This window comes from Pteropus medius, unplaced genomic scaffold, assembly GCF_902729225.1.
Source record: "Pteropus medius unplaced genomic scaffold, Ma_sr-lr_union100, whole genome shotgun sequence".
Taxonomy (NCBI): Eukaryota; Metazoa; Chordata; class Mammalia; order Chiroptera; family Pteropodidae; genus Pteropus; species Pteropus medius.
The window spans coordinates 18,234,416-18,258,586 of record NW_024354500.1 but is presented as its reverse complement, the minus strand read 5'-3'; the positions used below and the strand labels follow the sequence as shown (position 1 = coordinate 18,258,586).

Sequence of the window (24,171 nt, the reverse complement as noted above, 5' to 3'; positions counted from 1 at the left end):
AAGAGTGAAAATCAGAAACAATCCAATGTCCATTAATAGAAGAGGTGAACAATAAGTTGTTGCATGTTCATACAATGAACTATTGTACAATAGTGAAAATGAATTAACTATAACTACACACATCAATATGTATGAATTTCAAAATCATACAATGCTAAGCAAAAAAAAATGTGACAGATGAATATATATAAAATGACTATTTACATAAATGGCAAAATGGGCAAAACTAAACAATAGCAAGCATGTGTGCATCTGTGTCTATGTGTAGTACAAATTTTTTTTTTTACAATTTTTAAAAATTATTACATATTATTATTTATGCCTACAGCACCTGGTCTTCCTAAGTGGTCTCCCATCCAAATACTAACCAGGCCCAACCCTGCTTAGCTTCCAAGATCAGATGGGAACAAACTTGTTCAGGGTGGCACAGCCATAGACCATGGACTGTGGTTCCACTGGGACGTGAACCCAGTACCTTCTGCGTGTAAAGCAGATGTGCTAACCACTACAGTATGAAACCATGTCCACTAATTTTTTTTTAAAAAGCCCTAAACAATAGCAAGCATGGGTGTATCTGTGTTATGTTTGGTAAACTTTTTTTTAAAGCAAAGGAAAGATAAAAATTTGGAATAGTAGTTACCTATGATGAAGAGAGAAGGATCTTGTCACATTAAGGATAGGCGATATCAAATCTATACTGGTGATATTCTATTTTTAAAGCATATGGTAGAAGTACATGGATGTTTATTTTTTCTAATATGATTATTTAAAATAAATATGTGTTATATATATGCTTATGCATGATATATTTTTCCGTTGAAGGCAATTTTTTAAAAATAAAAAAACCACTGAGAAATGCTTTAGAAACCCAGGTTCAAGTCTCAGCTACATATCTAATAGGCTTTTTACTTGAGCAAATGTTTGAATCTGAATTTCCTCCTCTATAAAAGTAGGACATGAAATAGACAATTTTGAAGGAGTCTGTCAACTCAAATTCTTGTTCGTTTGTTTGTTTGTTTGTTTTTGGTGAGTTATTCAGTCTTTTTAACTTGGCTGTGATGATTTTGAAAGGCAGAAAAATAAAATTCCTTTTTGGGAAAAATACATTATATCCTGATTATCATAGGTGCACTTAATGAATGCACTTAATAGTTCATCGCATTTGGACTTGTCTCATTTACTCATATTTTATGCAGTATTTTCACATTGGGCCATAAGTCGTTCACATTGACTTGCTACATTCTGATTCTGATTTTCCTGTGGCTTAAGAAAAATTTTAAATATGTATACTTATTTTGACCACGAATTTATACCAATGCTAAATGGAAGTGGTTTGGGAGTGATGGATTTATAAATGTGGCTAAAGAGTATATTGGGCATTTTACTTCTGGCACTAGAGGTATTATGGTAGGGGCTACCTATGATTGAAAAAAGGAATTAAAAAATTACAAAGCCCAAAAGGAAAGTATAGCTATCATATTGAAGGGTTCTTGCTTTACCTGTAGATTAATTCCTGGCATCATCTACAAGTCACAAGCCTTTGTTTATGCATGATGTCTGAAACCAAACTGTATTATAAAGTGGTTTAACATGCTGTTTTGTCTTTGTGAAGTCATATTGGAGTTTAGCTTCAAAATTATTTAGGTTTGCTATTATTTAGAGTAAGGAAAGCATTTTATCCTATGATTTCAGGAAACTAAGAAATTATCTTGCATATCATGCTGCCACTCTAAATACAACATTTAAAAAAGTTAACTGTATGTTAATGAAATAAAATACACATGACAAAGCATATCCTATCTACATATCTCCAAATTCTTTTTAACATATATGGAGAACATACATAGGAAAGTAATGGCAAGTTAGAAATATAATTTAGATTTCTAAGCAATAAATAAATAATTTAATAATGAAAAAAAACCTGGCTTCCATTTTATAGTTTCTCCTGGCAAGCTACTAAGCCATAATCTTTATTGTGGAATCCTTTTATTTATCAAAATCAAGTTTTTTAAGAAATAAACTAAAATAATGTTGCAGGCAGGCTATATATCAGTTGAGTTGAGAGCATTCTGTTCTAATTTTCCCCATACGCCAGAAGTTTTAAGTGTCGTGCTAACATCTGTGGCCTGAACAGAAAGTTGACAAAAATCAGCTTTAATGGCTTTTCCCAGTCTAAAATAATTTCTAATTTCAGTCTGCTGTTAAAAAAAATATAGAGTGTCAAAGTAATATATGCCTCATGCTTCTCACCATTTTGTGTTTTCCCATTGAACATATTTTCACTGGGATCTAAGGAATTTTAAAATCTGGTTTATGATGATGTTTTATTTTCACATGGTTTCAAATGTTCTTTATATCAAAGATCCAGAGCCATGAGGACCCTAGCAATTATCTATGTAACATTTTAATTTTACATATGCAGAAAAAGACTTCTCTTTATTCCACAGGGTCTAACTCAGTGGAAAATGGCAAAACTGCTCCATAAGTAGCTCAACAGTGATGGTAGCTTATGTGTGTATATTCTGGGAAGATGGTTGATAGGAGTAAGGCACAATCTGTATGGTTGATTATATGTGTGTATGTGTCTATAACAAGATGTTTCCTATACTTTTTGGTTAGACTTCTCTACATTTGAGGGAGACTCCTTCCACAAGCCTAACGTCTCTTCTCTGCTCACTGTCAAAGCTGCACTGAGACATGTCTGATTCCTGATCCCCAGCATAACCTGTCCTTTGCTTTTGCTTTTGATTTCAATTGGGAATGGATGCCTTTTGATTCAGCTCATCCTGTGGCCCTGTTTCTTCTAATTGTGTTTGTGGTCACATCCCTTTGGTTTTCCATCCCACATTGCTGCAGGGTTCAGCTATCATCTCTCAATCACATACACATAACAAAGCTCAGCGGAGTGGCTGCAAGCTTTGTTTCAAGACCAGCTACACTCCAGGAGTCTGATTTGATCCCTTGGGTAATTTTTTTGTCTTGCTCTTTGTTGTTGATGTGGTTTCTAGGTGACCCTAATGAAAATGTCTGAGAAGTTGTGAGTGATGTTGCTGACAGTTTCAGGTCTAACAGCTGCTTATTAGGATAAATGTCTGGCTTTATCTGGTGTCTGATGATTTTGTTGCGGTTTAGTATTCCACTGACTGGATTGTGTTAGGTGCTACTCATAACAGATACACAATTTGGTCTCTGTCTTCTGGGAGTTGATGCCATCTAATTCACAGACCTTGAGAGGGCACAGGACCACCCTCAGAATGTCTAGAAAGCCAGTGAAGTGTTCCTTAGCATTCTCAGCTTTTGAATCATTTTTTTTTTCCCTTGGTGCCCCATGTCCTAATCTCACACCATTCATTCATGCTAAAAAGAATAATGTATTCAAAACAAGATAAAGAACTATTTCTCCTAAAGTTATTTGAATTTTAACACTAAGGAAATCTCAAACAAATAGGAAAAAGTTGCAATATATGAATTTCAAATATCTATAACGGAAGAATAATTTTATACGGTGGCTCTTTATTATCTGTTTGTGGCCCATGTGGACCCCGATATGATTTTCTATTGGCATGTTAATTTATGTATGTCCTTCTATGTAACTCCTGTTAGAACTATTCAGTTCACCGAAAATAGGGGCGGTTATCAGCTGATCCATCTAATCTGTGCATTAGTAATCATACTCAGGTGAATAATTAGATTCATATAAAAAGAAGTTATCACAGCATCTGACTTGGGGTCAATAGATTTTTTCCAGCCTTATTGAGTTATAACTGATATAACATTGTAAGTTTAAGGTGTACAACATGATGATTTCATACACATATATATTGTAAAATTATTAAGGTATATTTTTGATTACTAGTATCTTTTGATTATTGGTATATATGGCTTATATAACTCAGGAAAAAAAGATGTGGGATTTTAAATTTACCTAAACATTTTTAGGGACCATATTGTACTAGTTATCTGTTGCTACATAACAAATTACTCCAAAACAACAAATATTTTTTAAATCACAGGTTATATAATTCAAGGATTTGAGAGCAGTTTAGCTGAGGTTCTGGTGCAGTGTTTCTCATGAGTCTGCAGCTAAGCTGTCAGCTGTGGTTAGTTGAAGATTTGACTTGAGCTGGAGGCTCCACTTCTGAGATACCTCACTCACATGGTTTTTTGTAGGAGGCTTCAGTTCCTTGCCACATGGGTCTCTTTATAAGGATCCTTGAGTGTCCTTAAAATATGACAACTGTCTTCCCTCAGAGTGACTGATCCAGGAGAAAGAACAGGGAGGACCCTCAGTGACTTTTATGAGCTAGTCATATTCTATCAATTCTAGCACCTTCTATTTCTTAGAAGCTAATCACCAAATTTAGCTCACACTCCAAGAGAGGGGAATTAAGCTCCACCTTTTGAAGAGAGGCATAGAAAAGAGTTTATGGACATATTTTGAAACCACCACACACATTAAAAGGACAGGAGGAGGATGTTTAGAAAATTATTCAACATAATTGAGCCACTTAAGATCTGTTTGAAAGTGTTCTTTTTAAAAATTTCCCTTTATATGTGGAATATCTTCTTTCAACTTCTGGAGCTCCTGATCTATATTGGATTGCTATAAGTATATTCTTAATAAAGTCTAATTATTAGGTTAAGTGAGCACGCAGAAACTGTATGTTTATTCTTCTCTCATTTTATAGTATCATATGTTAACTATGACTTTCTTATTGTTATAGAGTTTTAGCAGAGGCTTCAAAACTGGGAATAATGGGTTGCATGTGCTCTCTTGCTTTGATGACCAGTACTGACATGTCTATCAGACTTGCTAAAAGGAAAATTAGAAGTGATTTCATGACCATCTTAACCCATGTTACATGAGACAATAATTTTGGAGAAAAGGGATCTGATGGAGGAGGAAGTTGCTTTGAAAAGGACTGTTGGAGGGGGTGCTTTTCCTTTCTCTAACTTTAAATAAGTGGGATGGGTGCCTTCTTCAAGGGAATCACTTGTGGAGTATTAGAAAACACTCTAAGGTGACACTAAATGAGCATGCGATTTGAACAGCTTACAACTTTTACACAGGTTTGGATCATCAAAGTAAAAATATTTCCCATACAATGCTGTTAATTTGCTAAAATTTAATGTAAACTCCCCTATGGGACAAAGAAAACTTGTTTACTAAAAAAAAAATCTGAACTATCTTTTCTAGATTTTATTTTAAGCAGTTTATAGGGAGAAACATCTCACAGATATGAAAGAAGTATGTCATCAGTATAATTTAAGGGGTTATTTTTTAAACAAGTGCTTAACATGATGCATTATTACGAGAAGGTTGTTATTAAAATGACAGAATCTCTGAGTTGGAATACAGAGGATTTACATTCACTATGGTAAGGGAATTCTTTCTCAGTTTAGTCATAATCAGTCCAGCAAGTACAGTTATAAATTTGTAAAAATTTTCTATTGCTGTGTAACAGAGTATGACAAATATACTGGCTTAAAGCAACACCTACCTATTATCTCACAGTTGTTTAGGTCAAAAGTCTAGGCACAGTGCAATTGGATTCACAGTGTCTTACTTGGCTGAAATCAAGGTGTGGTCCAGGGCTGCAGGTCTCATCTGGAGCTAAGATTCTCTTCCAAGTTTATTGGTTGCAGGTAGAATTCATTTCCTTTTGGGTGTAGGACCGAGCTCCATTTTCTGCTAGCTGTCAGCTAGGAACTACTCTCAGCTCCTAGAGACCGCTCTGAGGTCTTGTTATGTGGCTTCCTCCATCTTTAAGTCAACAGTGTGCTTCAAATCTCTAACTTTTCCTTCTGCCATAAGCTGGAGAAAACTATCTGCTTTTAAAGGCACCTTGTAACTAGGTCACACTCACCCAGATATTGTCCTTTTGGCCATATCATGTTAGTATAATCACAGGGGTAGTATCTCATCATATTCACAGGTTCTGCTGACTCTCAAGAGGAGGAGATTTTACAAGGGCATGGGTCATTTTGGCATAGGGGGTTATCTTAGAATTTTGCCTACCACACATCCATATATACACCAGTGATTACAACCTTGCATTCTGTAGGACTATTTATATCAGGGAGATCTGCATTCTGAACAGTGGTCAGGCACTCTGGCTTGTCTGGTTATTACCATCAGTTGCCACTTGATTTTATTCACATATTCTTGGCCTTAAAGTACTTTTTGGGAAGTAAATACTACTCTCCTTTCCTTACTTTTGGCTTATTGCTGCTGATATTTCAGGCTTAATTTTTTCCTCTCCCTCATTCCCACACCAGAAACTTCTTCAAGGTCCATGGCAAATGGACAGTTTCTAGTTCCATAAAGTGTTCACATTTTCTACTTTTAAGGAGAATTTTGGTTCAGAATTTTGTATAGCAACACATTAAATTAGTCCCCTTCCTTTTATCTTATAATGAAACATTTATCTCTTGATTGTTTAATTTTCCGACAGTTCCTGACACGAGCATGCTCAGCAACAATACATACTCATTCCTTCTTGTTAATGCCCCAGTATTTTAGTGGAAGATAAAGTTTTGTTGACCTGTAGGATCTGCTTCAATTTTTCACACACTTTTATTTTCTAAGAATGTGCATATTGAGGTTGGTGGGAATTACTGTCTCCATAATGGGTTTATACTTATGCTCCCTTTTGGCCTATATTTATTGGAGAGACGAACTGGCCAAGGTTCTTTGATGAATTCAGACAAATGCATATGAATATTTTCCATCAAGTGGGAGGTAGAGGATCAAGCATGAATTTCTCTTTATAGCACTTCTGGCAAGAGGCTTTTGGAATAAAATTTATGTATTCCTTCTCCAACTTGGTAACCACAACATCTGTGTGTCTCCACTGGCTTTTTGCTAGTGGTCTACTCTCTTCTGTAGAAGACACCTACAGTTTCTTTTAAGACCAAGTGATGATGAGAAACAAGCAGTTCTCAAGTGATTTTAGTCATGGAACTAGTCATAACCGAAGCATGAGGGTTACATCATCTGAATTCATTGAAAAGGGACTTAATTTTATGTTCTTCTCTGATTTGGGGGACTGCAGTATTAATAATACCTATTTTTTTAGAAGAGAAAAAGGTCAGAAGATTTAGACGAAACCAGCAAACACACTCCCTACTTATTCAATACAATGCAGCATGTGGAGATTGACTTTTGACAACAAAACAAAACAGGAACAAAAAACAAAAACGAAACAAAAGAACAAACCACCAAAAGAATTTAGTTGATATTCATAAATTTAGGGAATGAAAATTTAAATAAAATAAACATTTTTAAAGTAAACATTTTCAAAAATCAAAACACTTTTTTCCAAGTTTAAAAAAAATGACTTTTCTAATATGTAACAATAACAGCTTATAACTTGGCTACAAAACTATTGCAACTTCTCAGACTGTGATTTGCAACTTTTAGATAGAACAAGGAGGTACTCCAGCCTTAGTACCTTCTCTGATGCATCTGTTGCCCATTCTATGCTTATGATTTCTGCTGTGGCTACTCACTCACTCACTCACTTACTCACTCACTCACTCACTCACTCACTCACTCACTCACTCACTCTTTGTCTGTCCTGGACTCAAAATGAGTACCTTCTGCTACTCCTTGTGTCTACTAACACCTCCCATTTTCTGTGATTCTCTTATAAGACCTTGGTTTTCTCTGACCCAATATGGGGCTCTTGAATTCTGCTCTCTTGACCCCTCTCCCAGCTGGAGCTATGCTAGAATTGATGAAACCTTGTGTATGAGGGGGAGGGGAACACAACAGATGTGGTATCCACCCTTGAGGAACCCACAGATTCGTAGGAGTGGCAGATCTTCATTCATTAATTAAACCATTAATACTTCATGCTCTAATTCCAAATTGTCTAAAATTTTGAAACATTTTTTTTTCTTATCCAGCTTTTGTGCTGGTTGTTTCTAAACATTCCAACATTCACTCATTTATACTAAGACTGGTTTCTAACCTGGCTGCATATCTGCTCTGGGGTGCTCACTAAATCCTCAACCTTGGGGTCAAAAGTAAAAGATAAGGCAGTGAGTGGCTGATTTTGACCTTAGGGTGCCCTTTGTCACGAACATGCCCTGAACCTTGAGCTTCAACTGTCAGTGGTTCTTTATCCCATAAAAACTTTCATCCCTACGAAAATGCCCCTACATGACTTTGCATGCTGACTGAAGAGAAATTAAGAAGAAATAAACCTAAGTTGTTACAGAATATAATGTTTTAATGTAGTCGCTTTTTTACCCTCTCTGTTTTAACCTTCATAGTTTTGCCTGCTATGTTTTCTGGAAAACATCTTAGGAAGTATTCAGTCTTACTTACATTTATGGTAAAATCAAACATGATGAGGTTAAAGGAATTGTCTAGGGACACACACAAAAGGAAAGCAAATCCCCAAATTCCACACTCATACTATTGGGCTTCTTTCTTGTTCTCTTTGTTCTATCTGCCAGGGGATGACCAGCGCAGAAAACATCTCAGTCAATTAGTCAAGCTCCCCATTTGGTGATTAGCTTTGTTTTGAGAACATCTTGTATATTACCACATTTGAGGCTCCAATTGGAGCTTCTTTCACCATTGGGGGCAGCTCTTTCCAAGGAATTGACCTTCTGACTGAGCCAGGAGGAGCTGGATTAAATTTTTTTTTTTCAGCTGGAAGCTACACGTTACATATTTAAAGTGTTTGGTCACTTTAGATCTGCATAAGGCAGGGGAGGAGAAGGTTATGTCTTACGAAACTCCTAAGTATATTTTCTATCCTGTAAGTCCAACTTGGTTGCTACTGGATTTACCCTTATGTAAATCTTTATCTGACATCATTGCACTTTTGGCCTGATTGTAGAAAAATATCGTTACAATATTTTAGCTTTTATTAATTGAAAATTCAGGCTTCTTCAATCTGGTTTTGTTTAGTTATCAAACCAAAATCAATTTATTACAGTGTTTAAAGATTCCAGATTCTCCAAATCTGGCGACTATGAAAATAAAACATTAGCCAAAAACAAAGTTTGTATATTTAAATACTAATCTTTCTTTCAGAATTTTTTTCTCTTTCTTATTTTATTTCTCTGTTAATTTATTATCTATTGGTTCATGGCCTGTACAGCCCAAGTCTCTGAATCTCTCTCAGTCACTGAGAATAAATCAGTGACACTAAATCTGAATTATAGCTCTACACATTTTTTCTAACTCTGTGATGCTAAGTCCCTGTCACTCTCTCCCCTCTTGTACTGATGATAGATATCATTAAACAATGACAATATTCATTCCTACTGAGCTATGGATTTGACCTCAGAACCCTTTCACAACAGTACTTTAAGCACTATCAATCTTACAGCATAAGCTTTAATCTGTTTGCTATTCCTCCTTTAGCATTCACAAACACTGTGAAAGATAGAAATGAGAAATAAAAAATGGACAAAATTCAATATAACCTTGTTAATTTAATATAGCATAGCTACTGATTGATGAAAGGTTTAAAATGCTTTAGAAAGAAATTTTGTATTAGGTGTTTGTTCTAGACAACCTCTGTTTGAGTATTTTCAGATATAATTAATTTACCTTTTAATGAAATAGCTGATTCCACATTTGAAAACTCTGAAGCTTAGAATTTCTTTATATTACACTGAAATTGCTTTCTTTATAACTTCATATATTTTCCTTCTATTCCTTCAGTGGCAAAAAAGCTCAATATTTAAAATGTTTTATACTTTTAAATTAAGACATAATTTACTGAAGATAAGATACATTGATCTTAAGTGTTCAGTCTGATGAGCTTTGAAAATGAGCACATCCATGTAGCAATCACCTAATGTAAGATATAGAACATTTCTATCCAGGAAGCTCTGCCATACCCATCTCCAGTCAACTCCATAGCCCTTATCCTCCAAAGAGAAACACTCTCATTTGTACTAGTGAGCATTCTCTAGAAAAATAGAATGAATAAAATATATAGAGATATATATAAGAGGAGATATATTGTAGGAATTGGCTCAGGTGGTTATGGAGTCATTACATTTCTCTGAATCTTGCATTTCACATCTGTTAAATGTGATATTATCTATTTTGTCTAGACCATAGGGTTGTTTTGATGATCATACTAGATGTGTGTGTAAAATGTTTTGTAACTATAAAGAAAAACACATGTATTATGCATCGGATATTTTTATTTTTATATCCCCCTGTGTAACATAGCATTTGTACATAGTATGTACTCAATAAATGTTTATTACATGAATGGATAGCTGAAAAATATCCCAAAGCTATCTGTGTAACAAACAATTCTAGAAATTGTTAAAGATCAATATTAAAATTAACATTTCCCTCAGACTACATATTTCATTTTTATGAAAGCCATCTTTGTTCATTTACAGTCTTCTGGAATCCTTTCTGTTCTCTGTGTCTGCTAGTGATAAATGCCATCAAGTCTGAGATCACACAAACAGGTACTTAACAGGGCCATAGTAGCAAGTCATCTGTGCCAGGAATTCCACTTTTTCATGTTTCATGGGCTTGTCTTCTTACTCAGAGATGTTGAACTTACCTTTTTTTTTTTTTTTAAAGACCATTTCCTAACTGAGGAATATTCAAGCAAAATTTATATTATTCTTGCTTCTTCTTGAGTTCCTGCTTACTACCATTTGTTACCTTTTACCAACATCATTAGGTTGTAGTTTAATTCCTTTGTTTGTTAGTTCCTGCCCAAGTATTTAAAAAATACTTTATTTGGATTTTTAAAATCCTGCTATCTCATATTATCTCCAACTCTCAGGCCTTCTCTTATTTCTTCTAGCAGTAGCGTTTAACAGAGTTGACCACCCACTTTTCCTCTAAACTCTTTCTCATCACTTGCTGGGTACCACACTATCTGCTTCTCCTCCCACTTCTCTCACTGCCTTCTCTCAGTCTCCTTGGCTGCCTCCTTTTCATTTCCCTGTTCTCTAAGTGGTGCACATGCTGCATGTGAGGTGGGGGGCCTCTTCACTTTCTATCTGTACTCACTAGCTGATTGTCACATCTAATAACTTTTAAAACTATAGATGTTCTATATATATGCCCAAATTTGTATCTCCAGTTTGGACTTCTCACCTAAATTTCAAACTCCTGTACTACTGTTTTCCTGACATTATCATTTGGACATGTACTAGATATGTTTGAATTTCACATGTCCATTACCAATCCCCTGATCTTCCTTTTAAAATTTACTTTTCCTGACCTTTACTGTCTCAATATACAGCACTTCTTTCCTTAAGCCTCTCAGTCCAAACACCATAGACATCCTTGATTCCTCTCTTTCTCTTTATACTATACCCATACTTTCAGAAAGTTCTGTTGGTTCTACCTTCAGAATGAACACATCCAGAATCTAAGCACTCCTCATTTCCTCCAGCACTACCACTTGGTCCAAGCCACCATTATTTCTTGCATAGATTATTACAAACTCTTTTGATTGATTTTTCTGATTCTTTCCTCGCTCTATAGTGTCTGTGCTCAGTGCTTAAGCATGTCAAAACTTAAGTCAGATCATGTCTATACTCAGACTCCTCCAAAGGCATCCCAGTTCATTCGGAATCAAAGTCAAAGTTATTACAAAATTCTATAAAGCCTTACATTTACATTACATTACATTACATCTATGACTCATCTCTCTCTCTCTCTCTTTCTGTCTCTCTCTCTCTCTGTCTCTTTCTGTTTCTGTCTCTCTTTTTATTTTTCCTTTCCAGCTGCAATCCTTGCTCTTCTGTACTCTTCTGTATTCTGTATTCTGGTTTCTCCTGTGCCTTAGCTCTCTGCAGTGCTCATGCTCTTATCTCTCAGATAGATACCCAATGTCCCCTTCTCAGTGAGGTCTTCCCTGACCACTTTGCTTAAAATTGAAATTCACCTTTGTCTCTGTCCCAGATCCACACAGCTGCTTCTCATTTTCTATTTGTATTTTCCTTCATAAGGCTGAATAACAACTGACTAAATATTTATTTTTATTATTTATTTCTTGTCTGCATCTTCTATAATGTGTCACCACAATAGTGATTTTTTCTGCTCTATTTATGACTATAAACAATGCTGAGCACATAGTCATTTACTATAATTAATAAATATTTTCTTATACATTTATTTATATAGTTAAATTAATGAGCTTTTGATTCTTAGTATCTTAAGAGGTGGGAAGAGGTCTTAGAGGTCAATTGATACAAATTTCCATTGGGATTTACTAATCGAATATATTAGATATATTCAAATGTTATATCTCACCAACTACAATGTAAACTTTTGGGGGATAGAGGCCTTGTGTAGCAATCTTTGTATTACCTACACTATCTTAGGGCAAAAGGTCCCTAATACATATTTTTAGAATAAATGAATAGGTATAAAGCAGATAAGGAATGCCTTTACTGTTCTGTATTTTCTTTTTTATATAATTTTTTTCTAACTATTTGTATTTATTAGGAATAATTATTTAGGGAGCAGAGTACACCTATGATTTTGTTTCTAAAAGTTCAAAATAGAGCACATTTTCACAATTTTTTCAGTATATTTTATAAAAATACTTTTGAAATGCTAATTCACAAATCTCAATGATATTTTAAATAAATTAAAAAATTTTTTTTTGTAGCAGCATAAACAATGAATATTCCATAACACAGATTATATGTGCCTGTATAATGGTTTTTATCCTTTATTTTATGTTTTTAAGTAATTTTTTAAAAAGAAAAATACCTTTTTTTATATTCAAACATGTACACACACATGCACACAGAGGAAAATAAAAGACTTTGAAAACAATGTTGAAAGGAGCTGAAGAATGCCCAAATCAGTTCTAATCCAGGGTCAGCCAAATGTCACTTTAAAAACAACAGTACAATAATTTATATACTTAATTATTTCCCTAATATATGAAAGAACTTATGGGAAATTACTAACTTAATGAAAATGGATCTGTTCTGTGTCAAGTAAAAATTCTTTCCAATAAAGTTGAAATATGTATGTGTAAATACATCTAATATTAATTCAACATCCTAAAATAGAATGATGCTATTCACAGATGTAAAAGTTAGAGTGAGTTCAAAAGGTAAACCTGTGGATTTAGAAGTGAATAAGACAAAGGATTAGTTAGTGAATTCCCTTGAGACCACCTGTGTGCAGTGTATGGCTTAGCTTCACTCAGCAGATGAGGGCAGCTACTCTGCCTTTGTTATTTCCAGCATTGTGCCTTGCACTACCAACTCTCAATAAGTGTATGTAGACTGAATAAATACAAAGAAGTTGTACAGTCTGATATACAGAGGGATTGTGAGTTTTCCAAGCTCTGTGGACATTGAGTAGATTTGCTGTAACTCGCACCTAAGCTGTCCTGATTTTAATGTCAAGTGAAATAATTTCAGTTATATGAATAATAAAATATTTTAGTTCAAAGGTTATAGTTCTGATGAATTTAACAAACTCATTTTAAAACATATGCAAATAATTTCTCAAGAGCCAAGTCTCACTATTTTTATTGAACGTGCATAAAAATTTTTAGATTAAAATGTTTAGATTAAAATTAAATTTTTTAAATTAAAGTTTACATATGTAATTTTAATAGAAAAATAGAATGTGATTTCTTGAATTTTGATAAAATAAACTCTTTACAACAGAAATTGCAATTCAAATTTTAATCAGATTTTTCTCAGAATTTTACTTGAAGTATTTTGAAAGAAAAAAATCTTAATCGATTATATCAATTTAATTTTAAAATTGATCATGTATGAATAAATCACCTCCTTGAATGTGAATTCTCTTTATTAGTGAAAGTTTTAATATAAGTTTTAGAAAATAATTAATTTAAAAAGACATGCTATGTGAAACATACATTATAGAGTTTAACTTAATAACTTTTTAGTAAAGAAAATCATAAAAAACTATGTAATTCATTTTAGAAAACCTGTAATCCTTATGGGCATCTTTTTAAAGCAAATTATGTCTATTCTTAGTAAGTTCCTTGTTTTCACTACAATACATATCCAGAACTGCTTCTTTAACAAAAAATTTCCCATTGAATTAGCATTAAAACTGAATTTACTATTTCTGGCTATAGACTTACCAGGGAATAATTCAAAAAATGCGTATTATGATACATAGTGAAACAGAAAAGTGATTACATAGTTCTATATATTAAAAAATTGCTGTCTATGCACCATTTCTATTGGGTGGTCATTAATGTGTGTATACGTACAAAGGGATATCAGTTACAGAGCTGCAAGAATTCTGAGGGTATGTGGAGAGAAAACTTTTTCAGCCACATTTTCCCTGAAGTTAATTTCTAGTAATAATAACCATTAAACTATTTTATTGTCAAAAATTTGATGCACATTTTTGGAAATTAAAAGAAATGGGGTGTGGTTGGGTGGAGATTTGATATTTGAACATTGCAAATCTTTAATAAAGATGAGCAAAGGCCCTGAAATGAAGCCATCTTTTTTCCTTGCTCTTTTTTTATTCCTAACTATTAGAGGCATTCTAAATAATTGCTTTAGGTTTCTGTATATAATAACACTTTGTTGTCAGCGATCAGAATTCTAGAAAGCCTTGAAAATGATTACCATGTCTTTGACATGATTTTTGAAGGAGAAATTTAAGTTTCTCTTGCAGGATTGTAAGAAGTTCCCAGATTGTAAGAGATCTTTTGTCTTTCTGGGTTGTTGGGCATTGATTAGAATTGTGATATTTTATGTGTCAGCCAATGGAATTTCTGTTAATGGTTACTGAATAGATTTGTCTATGGATAGCTCTGGAACAAGCTTGTCTTTCCTGGAGATGTTTGGAACTTTAAGCAAATAGCTAGTCAAGAAAATGGCTTGTAACACTTAGGATTTTAACAAATTAATAGTGTTCCAGGACAAGATCAACCCGCCTTCATCCTCACTCCCTGTATATATGTCATGTGAAATGGGGAAAGCCTGGGAGATCATTTTTTAGATTTCCTTACCCAAAATATTCCAGTTAGCTTCTGTTTATGGGAAGCACTAGGACCCAGTTTGGAAGTCAAAAGGGTAGAGAAACCAATATTTTCTAACAACAACTGTGAGCAGGTGTACAATCAACAGAAGCGAGGCTTATGATGGTTTCCAAGGGAGCTCTCATGATGGGGCTGTGCTGTGATCTGGGCATGCCTTAATTGCATGCGTTCTTCTTATCAGCAGTTTCCTTGACTTTTGCTCTCCCAGTCTTTCCCATGGTTGTGTAAACCCCCAGTTTCCTATATTAAACCTCTTCCTCTTTGATACCTATAGGTTTTGTATTTTCCTAATGAGATCTTGAGTGATAACCCCCAAACTTTTGAAACTAGTTCTTTCAATAAAGTAATCAGAATATGGCTAAAAAGTCCCTAGCAGACTGTGTGATAGGAAGAACACATAGATGCATATACCTTTTTTCTCAGTATTGTCTTTGGTGCATTCACCTAAAAAGCATACTCTGAGATTAGAATTTACTATAGATAGTTTTATTTGGAAGATAATTCCAGAAAGCACTGGTAGGGGAATCAAGAAGTAACATAGGTAAAAGAAAGAAGCTAATTCAGGGTAAGATTAGGGCTCAATCATGCTGAGTACCTCTGAGGGCAATGTAAAACAAGCCTCAGAATTGTCCTAACCAAGGGACATGAAAACTGGTGTGATAGTCACCAGTTCCCATATATCGCTGCCTGAGGGCCACCCCTGGGGCTTGTACTCCTTAGTAATTATGATCTGCATTTTGTGCTAATGGGGCAAGCAGGATTTGCCATCCAGAGAAAGCTTTTAAGCAGAGAGAATCCGAGGCCCTTGCAGTAAGAAAGCATCAAACATGTACAAGAAGTTGTGTCAATGGGCTATGATTCTGAAAAGCTTCTGCTACAACCACAATGTGTAAAAAAACAAAAGGTATGTACATGGCTATCCTTAAAAGCAAAGTAAAAATTACTGATGGATAACAATTTCTGAGTAATCCTTGAGCAACTGAAAGCAGGAAGGATCCAATTTAAAAGAGAAATGCTAGCTAAGAACCTATGTGGGAAGCCCCTGAAAGAGAATATTGGAATAAAGGGGGAGGGTAGCATAGCATTCCACCCACAGAGTTAGTGGCAGCAGAGAATAGGGGGATCCTAGTAGAAATTAACAAAGATATTAAGTGGGAACCACAGTGGGAACTGCTAGATAGTCTTATTCCCATGGATTCCTTTTCTATTCCTGCAAGAGCCAGGCATCAGCAATGCTTGAGGAAGGCAGACAGAGCAGTACCCAGTGTGGCTAGTAATGCCCAAGGGACCTGGGAGTAGCCAAACTCAGAAAACTAGATAGAGAGGTACTCTGCCTGTTGTAGAATTTTTACCTCCGGGACTTGGCTGGCTGCTTCCTCAGAGGTAGTGTTTAGCTTGTTCTTCTATTCTCTATATTTTTTTATAAACTAGAAGTTAAATCTAAAGCTTTGACTAGATTCAAGTTAAATAGTTTTTGATTAAGATCTATAATATTTCCAAACTTCTAAGAATCCTAAACCACATGAAAGAGAGAAAACAGTCAGCAAAGAACATGCACACAAGAAAAAATTACATGTCCCTTAGGGAAGAGTTAATAGACAAGACAAACCACAACACTAAAATAAATCTACTTAGTATTCTCAGAGACAAAAGAAAAATATAGCATCTATGAAATAGCAAAAAAGTTATGGAAATAAATTAATCATAGATTTTGGAATAAACATATTGTTGACATAGGAACTCAAGACAGGCTGAATAGCTGTATGAACACACCTGAAGATTGAATTTAATGAATTATAAAATAAAAACAATAAATTCTTTAAGAATAATATAGAGAAATAAAAGTATACAAGTAAAAAAGACATATGAAGAGATATGGAAGTTAAATTTGAAAATCCCATTATTTGTTCCAGAAAGAGAGTATAGAAAGGATAGATGGAACTCCGTAGTTGAAGGTATAAAGCTTGAAATTTCCCAACAATGAAGAAAAGTAAATATCCCTCCAATAGTATAGTTTTAAAAATAAGCAAAGAAAATAATGAACAGAAAGAACAGCGAAAAAATCCTGAGTGAAATATAAAACATCAAAGATAAAGAGAAAAATACTAGAACCTATGACAGAGGGAAAGGGAGTGGAGAGATGGAGAGGGAGAGACAGAGAGAATGAATTAAAAGGTGCAAAGTATAGATTGAAATCAGCTTTCTCAACTTTCTCATCAGCTACACTGATGAAAGAAGACAATGATTCAAATTTTCAAAGTACTAAAGGAAAAGGAATTTGGACTACAATTCTACGCCCAATGAAGCCAACACTTAAAGGTGAAGATGAAATAAGTGTCTTTTCTACACATGGAAGGACTTCGGAAGTTAATTATCCACAGACCCTCTCTTTAGTAGGAACACCTGCAAAAAGAAAATTTCAACTACAAGAGATGCAAGAAGCAATGGTGAGTAATCAAATTAGTAAAAGTTTTGGTTTTTATCTCAAAAGTAATTAGACGCTATTGAAAATTTCAAAGTTGATTTCTGTTTTGAAAAGTTGTCTCTTTCTGTTAGTAGAACTCTCAGGTGACTGGCCACATTTTTAACCGATAGCTGTATGTACATTTGGGGAAAAAAAAGCTTATGTTTGTATCCCTCTTGATGTTTTCAATTTTCAGTTTGAAGTTTGTAAAAAATTAAAAAAAAAAATTATAAAATTTTATCTCAACCTTTGAAAAGGAGATTAATAATTCAGACCTTAGATGAAAAGACAAAATATTAACAATGTGAAGTTAATCAAGATCTGTCTTACCGTTAAATCTTTCTTTGACATTTTTTGTCTGCCTCCACATAGTTGTCAGATGTTTGGACCTATTTTTTATACAATGAACATTACTAATTTCCTTTAGTCCCAGTGGGAATTACGTGTTTGCACCAACGAGGAAAAACATGTCTAAAAGGCTAAGGACAAAATAATGAAATATATAGTTGAATGGTTAAAATGTTAAATGCTTCAAAATGGTATAATTTGAGATTCTGGGTATGAGATTGAGTATGGGTGATTTAAAAAAATGAAGTGGTTTTCATTTGCTTCTAAAAAAGAAATTAAAGCTTCTTGTTTAAATATTTATTTTTTTTTCAAAATTTTAATATTTTATCATTGAGTTATTTTCATTTTATTAGATAATATTTGATATTTTCTTTAACATTAAATATGTTTTTTAAAAAAAAGGTTTCTCTTCATCTTTAGAAGAGATTTCTCTAAAATCATGTGACAACCAGTTGATTTTAAGATCAAAGAGAGACCAGAATATTAATTTTTGAGTTATAGAATTTCTAATAAAGAAGGGCAAGGTTATAGTTAAGAAAACATTTACTCCAAATATGTGATTAATAAAAAGACAAACTTATGAATTACTGTCATTGTATAGTTTTATGATCAAATTTCTTGTTTTCTAGGAATATCAAAAATAATTTAAAGCATGATGTGGACAGACATTTACTAGTTGTGAAAGTTACAATTTATATTTTGTAGAACTGTACAATGAAAAATGAGTGAAATGCAGACAAGTGGGTGGTTTTGGAAAATGATTAGAATTAGAATAAAATGTTTGAACATCATGTTAACAACATGAGGTTAGTTATTGTTAAAATATGAAAAATTAAAACTTGGTTTCCTGAAGTTAGCTAAGTGACTAGAAATGAGGAAACTGCCCAAACCAGATCCAAATTAAAATCTTCGTGTCCAGGTTCAATCTGAAAACTTCCTTTTTCCTTTATTGTTTAAGTATTAAATGAAGGATGAAGCTATATCATGTTAAAATATCTGCTATTTTTCCTTTAAGATGTGAAATTCAAAACAGTCCATTGCCCCCTCTCATTCAGAAATAAATGTATTTAGTTCACACCATTATTTATCTTTGTGTTCAAAGGCAGGTAAAAAAGAAGCAAGGAGAAAATTATTCACTTGAACTGATAAACTAAGAAAACTTTAAAAAACATGTTCAAATTTGTATGTAAATTTCATTAATTTTTATTTGGCTTTTAAATGTGAAATATTTTCCCATTCGAAAATATTTTACCTCGAGAATAAATAAGATTCAAGGAGTTAAAAATATTTATACTCTGAACTATAGAAATATTAGTCCCTTGAAAGATCTCTTCATTTACAAAAATATTTCTATTACTAGTATCAGACATGTAGACTCTACAACAATTGAGAATTTAGGAAACTAGTTATTCATGTACAAATTCCCCCTCATAAATTTTGGCTGCTTTCACGAAAGTGCTATCAATTTTCACCTCTCCTTCATTCCCATGCTGTCTTAGAAAAACAAAAGGAGAAAGAAAAACAGAATCTAAAGATTAAATGACTGTTCCACAAATTCACACTCAAAATTAAAACAAGAACATTTAGAGGCCACATAATATAGCCCTTCACTCTCCCAAAAAATCACAAGAAAATTGGAAACAATTATTGTTACATGTTAAAACACAGAACTAATTTTCTATACATTTGCTGGAACAAAATTTGACTTTTAAGAGAGTGAAAAATAAATAGTACATTTATATACTCCAGCCTCTTGAGCAGCATCACCCATGGCTTTGCTCTGGTAGCAATGGAATGGCAAATTTTATTAATGTAGGTGGGACTCTCTCACCTCTCATTGGAATGCTTCAATCACTCCACTTTGCTTAGTGGATATTTACAATCACGCTGCATTATTCCTCTGGTGAAAGCTTCTAGATCTCTGTTTGTGATTGAAAACAGAACATTGAGGAAGTATTTATTTTTTAGCATGTTCTTAATAAACAGCTCAGTACAAATATTAAAGGATTGTTCAAGGAAAAAGTTTTGCCTGTAGAAACCTGTTGTAAAAATCCTAATCATTCATTTCCTTTATCTGTTACTTTAGAACATTGTTTTACTTAACTAATAATACTGTTGTTGCAATGTTAATTTTAAAATTTAGTATTCAACTAAGCAAGAGTTCAGTGAAAGAAGAGACATAAATTTATCAATAAGGCAATTATTAAATCTTTAGAGCAAGTTACCAGTGACACGAACAGCCACTGTCGTTCCAAAGGGATGCTTTTAATTGCTCTGTTTTATATGTCCTATGTAATTTGCTTGATATTAATAATTTAAGAAAAAAGACTTCCAAGGAAAATGTGAGTAAATTTAGACCCTTTCTCTCAAGAGTGATTAAAATGTTTTCTTTAGAATAGTAGGCTTTTACTTACAACTAATATTCTTACTTTCTCCAGGTAGAGTGAAAGTATTTAACTATCTAAAGTTAGAATTATAAAAAAAATTATTTAACTATTAAAATAGTACTTTAATGGATATATTGTGTAGTGAAATCAATTACAGTCTTCAATGAGACCAGACACCACAACTTGCAAAATTGTATATTCCAACAATGAGAAAAAAAATTTAAGAAAATATTAATATTTTAATAAAAGTATACCCAGCTGCATTAAGCCTTTTCCTCAGCAACACTTTATTTAGTGCATGTACTGAGCTATTCACTTTAAGATCGTGGTAGGAAGTCTTTTAATGCTCTGTTTTTATCACAGAAGGAAGAGATACATAAATTCAGAGAATTTATTTTTCTAGTAAACTTAAAAATTTAATTTCTAAACAGAAAATTGGTTAATTTCCTGAAACTTTGTACTTATAAATATTATTTGATATTTCTTTAAATTTAAGACCTGTATCTTTAATTTTATCTTCCCTGACATATTCTATTGCTGGGTCTCAGGTATCTTAATACCATACAGTTGTATAAGATGGAAGATCGTCTTGTAGATCATGGTACTTCATGGTTTTGGGGGGTATTTTTTAATTAAAAAATGTGCTTATTTAGAATTAACAAAATATAGGAAATCAAGCCTTACCATTTACCAAGTCTTTGATATATTGTTTAATCTCTTTGGGCTCCAAATTTCTCCCCTATAAAGTAGAAATGGTAATAAGTAACATCATAAGGCATTTTAAAAATAAATTTCTAAAGAAACAGTTGTGCTAAAGTACATAAAGGTAAAAGACATTCTTTATAACAAAATTGCTTATTACAATTTCCAGAATAGTGAAAACACGTGACTGGCAATAGAACATTAAGAAATGTGTATTGTCTCATTCAGAAATAGAGGTAATTTTTCATAGTTTTGAAAACATCAAAGAATGAATGGAGTCGGGCGTAATATAATATATTGATTTTTCTAACAGGTAGTTATAGATCAGTAAAAGTGAATCTGTACAATGAGGAAATTATATGGATATTTAAAAAAATTAAAACTAATTTAATACCAAGGTCTTCTCTTTCTTATCTAGATATTTTAACTAAAAGACACCTCATCAATAAATTAACTAAGGTAAGCACATTTTTTACTCTCTTTTCTTTGCTAATATAATATTTGCTTGTTGCTTATTATGATTTTGAATTACTTTTGAAATAATAATATACATACCTTGATCCAGAATGTATTTCAAAGAAACATAGAATATATTTTAAAATTCTGCTTAATTGTGTGCATTTTGCCTATTCCCCAAAGCAAATAATTTAAAAAATACACCTAAGATTTTCAGTTTCTATTTTTCATTTTTTCCCTTGCTTATTTAGAACTGACCTTGAGCGAAATTGTGGAGTGGATTTGTTTTGCTTTTCTCCTAGTTCCCTTTCCCGTATATGAAACTATTTGTCCACAGACACCAGGGCATGTCCTTAGAGTTGTTTTTCAAGTAGTGGTGATGGATTTACATTAACCCAGCCATACTCTTTGGCCCAGTCTCCTTTGCGGACATTATCCTGCACTCATTGGACTGCAGGCCAACATTAGTGGCTCTGACTTTGCCTCAGAGCTGCGCAAACTGAACTGTCCCACCTGAAGACTTCACTCAGCTTGTCCCAGGTAAAACAAAGTAGGGTTGTCCTTCTCCCAACCATCCTTCCCAATCCTCTAATAAACCATCAATGTACCTGAGCTCTAAGGATTCTAGGAAAGTTGTCTGTATTTAATCCTGTCCTCTTCTCTATAGGCAGGACTAGGAGAATTAGTTGCTGATATAATATTCTATCACAAATACTTTAGTGTGTATTTCCTATAAATAAGGATATTCTCCAATACAACCGCAGCACAGTCTCAAAGTCAGGAAGATAACACTGATACTTTATTACCATCTAATCCTCAGACTCTACTCACATTTCCTAACTACCCCAATGTGCTTTAGAGCAAAAGAACACTTTACAGATAAATGATATTTAGTTGGATCTCACAGTCTCCTTGAACTTAAAACAATTTCTCAATCTTTCCTTGTCTTTTCTGATTTTGTCGAATTTGAACTTTTCGTTACTTTGTAGAATGACCCTTAACTTGCATTTAGCTGATGTTTCTTCTTGCTTAGATTCAGGTTATGTGTATGTGGCGGGAATATGGCAGACATTATGCTATATTCTTTTAACTGTGTTCTAATAAGTGCACAGATTTTTTATTTTTCCTATTGCTTTTATCAATGGACTGTTGTGATATTTGCTAGGCTTTTCCACTGTAAAGTTATTTCTTTCCTCTTTGTAATAAATAAATATTTTAAGAAAGGTAGCTTGAAACTATGTAAATATCCCATTCTTCATAAATCTCTAAATTTATTTAATTATATTAGTATGATTTCATGGTCTTTATTTTGCTTAATTAGTTATAATCCATTACCGTAGATATTTATTTTGACAATTTAGCTCAAATTGTCTCCAGCTTAGTCAGTGGCTTCTGTGAACATAAAGCATGCTTCTGTGTCCTTTAAAAAAAAAAATCCCATTTGAGCCAAGAATGGTCAGTGGGGAAAAGATAGGCTTTTCAATAAATGGTGTTAGGAAACTAGATATCACATGCAAAAACAAACAAAAACAAAAACAAAAACAAAAAAACAAATGAAAAAATCCCTTTTATGTTATACCACTCCAAAAATTAACTTGAAATGGATTAGAGATTTATATGTAAGACCTGAAGCCATAAAACTCATACATGAAAATGCACGAGAAAAATCCTTGACATTGGTCTTGGCAATGATTTTTTTGGATATGACACTAAAAGCACAAGCAACAAAAGTGAAAATGAACAAGTGGAACTACATCAAGCTAAAAAGCTTCTGAACAGCAAAGGAATAATTAACAAAAAAAGAAACAACCTACGATGGGAGAAAATATTTGCAAACTATATATCAAATAAAGGGTTTTATCTAAAATATACAATATAGTCATACAACTCAGTAACGAAAAAACTAAGTCATCTGATCGAAAAATGAGCAGGGAATCTGAATATACATTTTCCAAAGAAGACCAACAGGTACATGAAAAGTGCTCAGCTTCACTAATCATCAGAGAAATGCAAATCAAAACCACAATGAGATATCACCTCACACCTGTTAGAAAGGATAAGAGATTACAAATGTTGGTGAGGAGGTGGAGAAAAGGGAATCTTCAGGCACTATTGGTGAAAAAGTAAATTGGTACAGCCATTATGAAAAACAATACGATAATTCCTCAGAAAATTAAAAATAGAACTACCATATGATCCAGCAATCCCACTCTGGGTATATATCTGAAAGAAATGAAATCACTATCTCAGATATCTGTGCCCTCATGTTTATTATAGCATTATTTACAATAACTAAGATATGGAAACAATCTAAATGTCCATTGATAAATGAGTGGATAAAGAAAATATGAGATCTATCTATCTATCTTTCTATCTATCTATCATCATCATCTATCTATCATCTATCAATCATCTATTAATCATCTAAAGGAATATTATTTTAAAAAAAAAAAGAGAGAGAAATCTTGCTATTTGTGACAGATAGATGGACCATGAGGACATTTTGCTAAGTGAAATAAGTCAGACAGGAAGATGAATGCTGTATGATCTCACTTTTATGTAGAATTAAAAAAAAAAAAAGCCCAATGCATGGAAACAGAGAGTAGAATGGTGGTTGCCAAGCGCTGAGGGTTGGGGAAATGCTGGTCAAAGGGTACAAACTTTCAATTATAAGATGAATAGTTCTGGGGACCTAATGTATAGCATGGTGACTGAAGTTAACAATACTGTATTGTATACTTGATATTTACAAGAGAGTACGTAAGTATTCTTACCACACACACACAAACAAAATTATAATTATGTG

At 33.3% G+C, this 24,171-nt stretch overlaps 1 pseudogene; it reads right to left on the bottom strand.

The window, feature by feature from the left end:
* Nucleotides 1-319: 319 nt before the first annotated feature.
* LOC120595146 (uncharacterized) lies at nucleotides 320-438 on the bottom strand (annotated as a pseudogene).
* Between the last annotated feature and the right edge of the window lie 23,733 nt (nucleotides 439-24,171).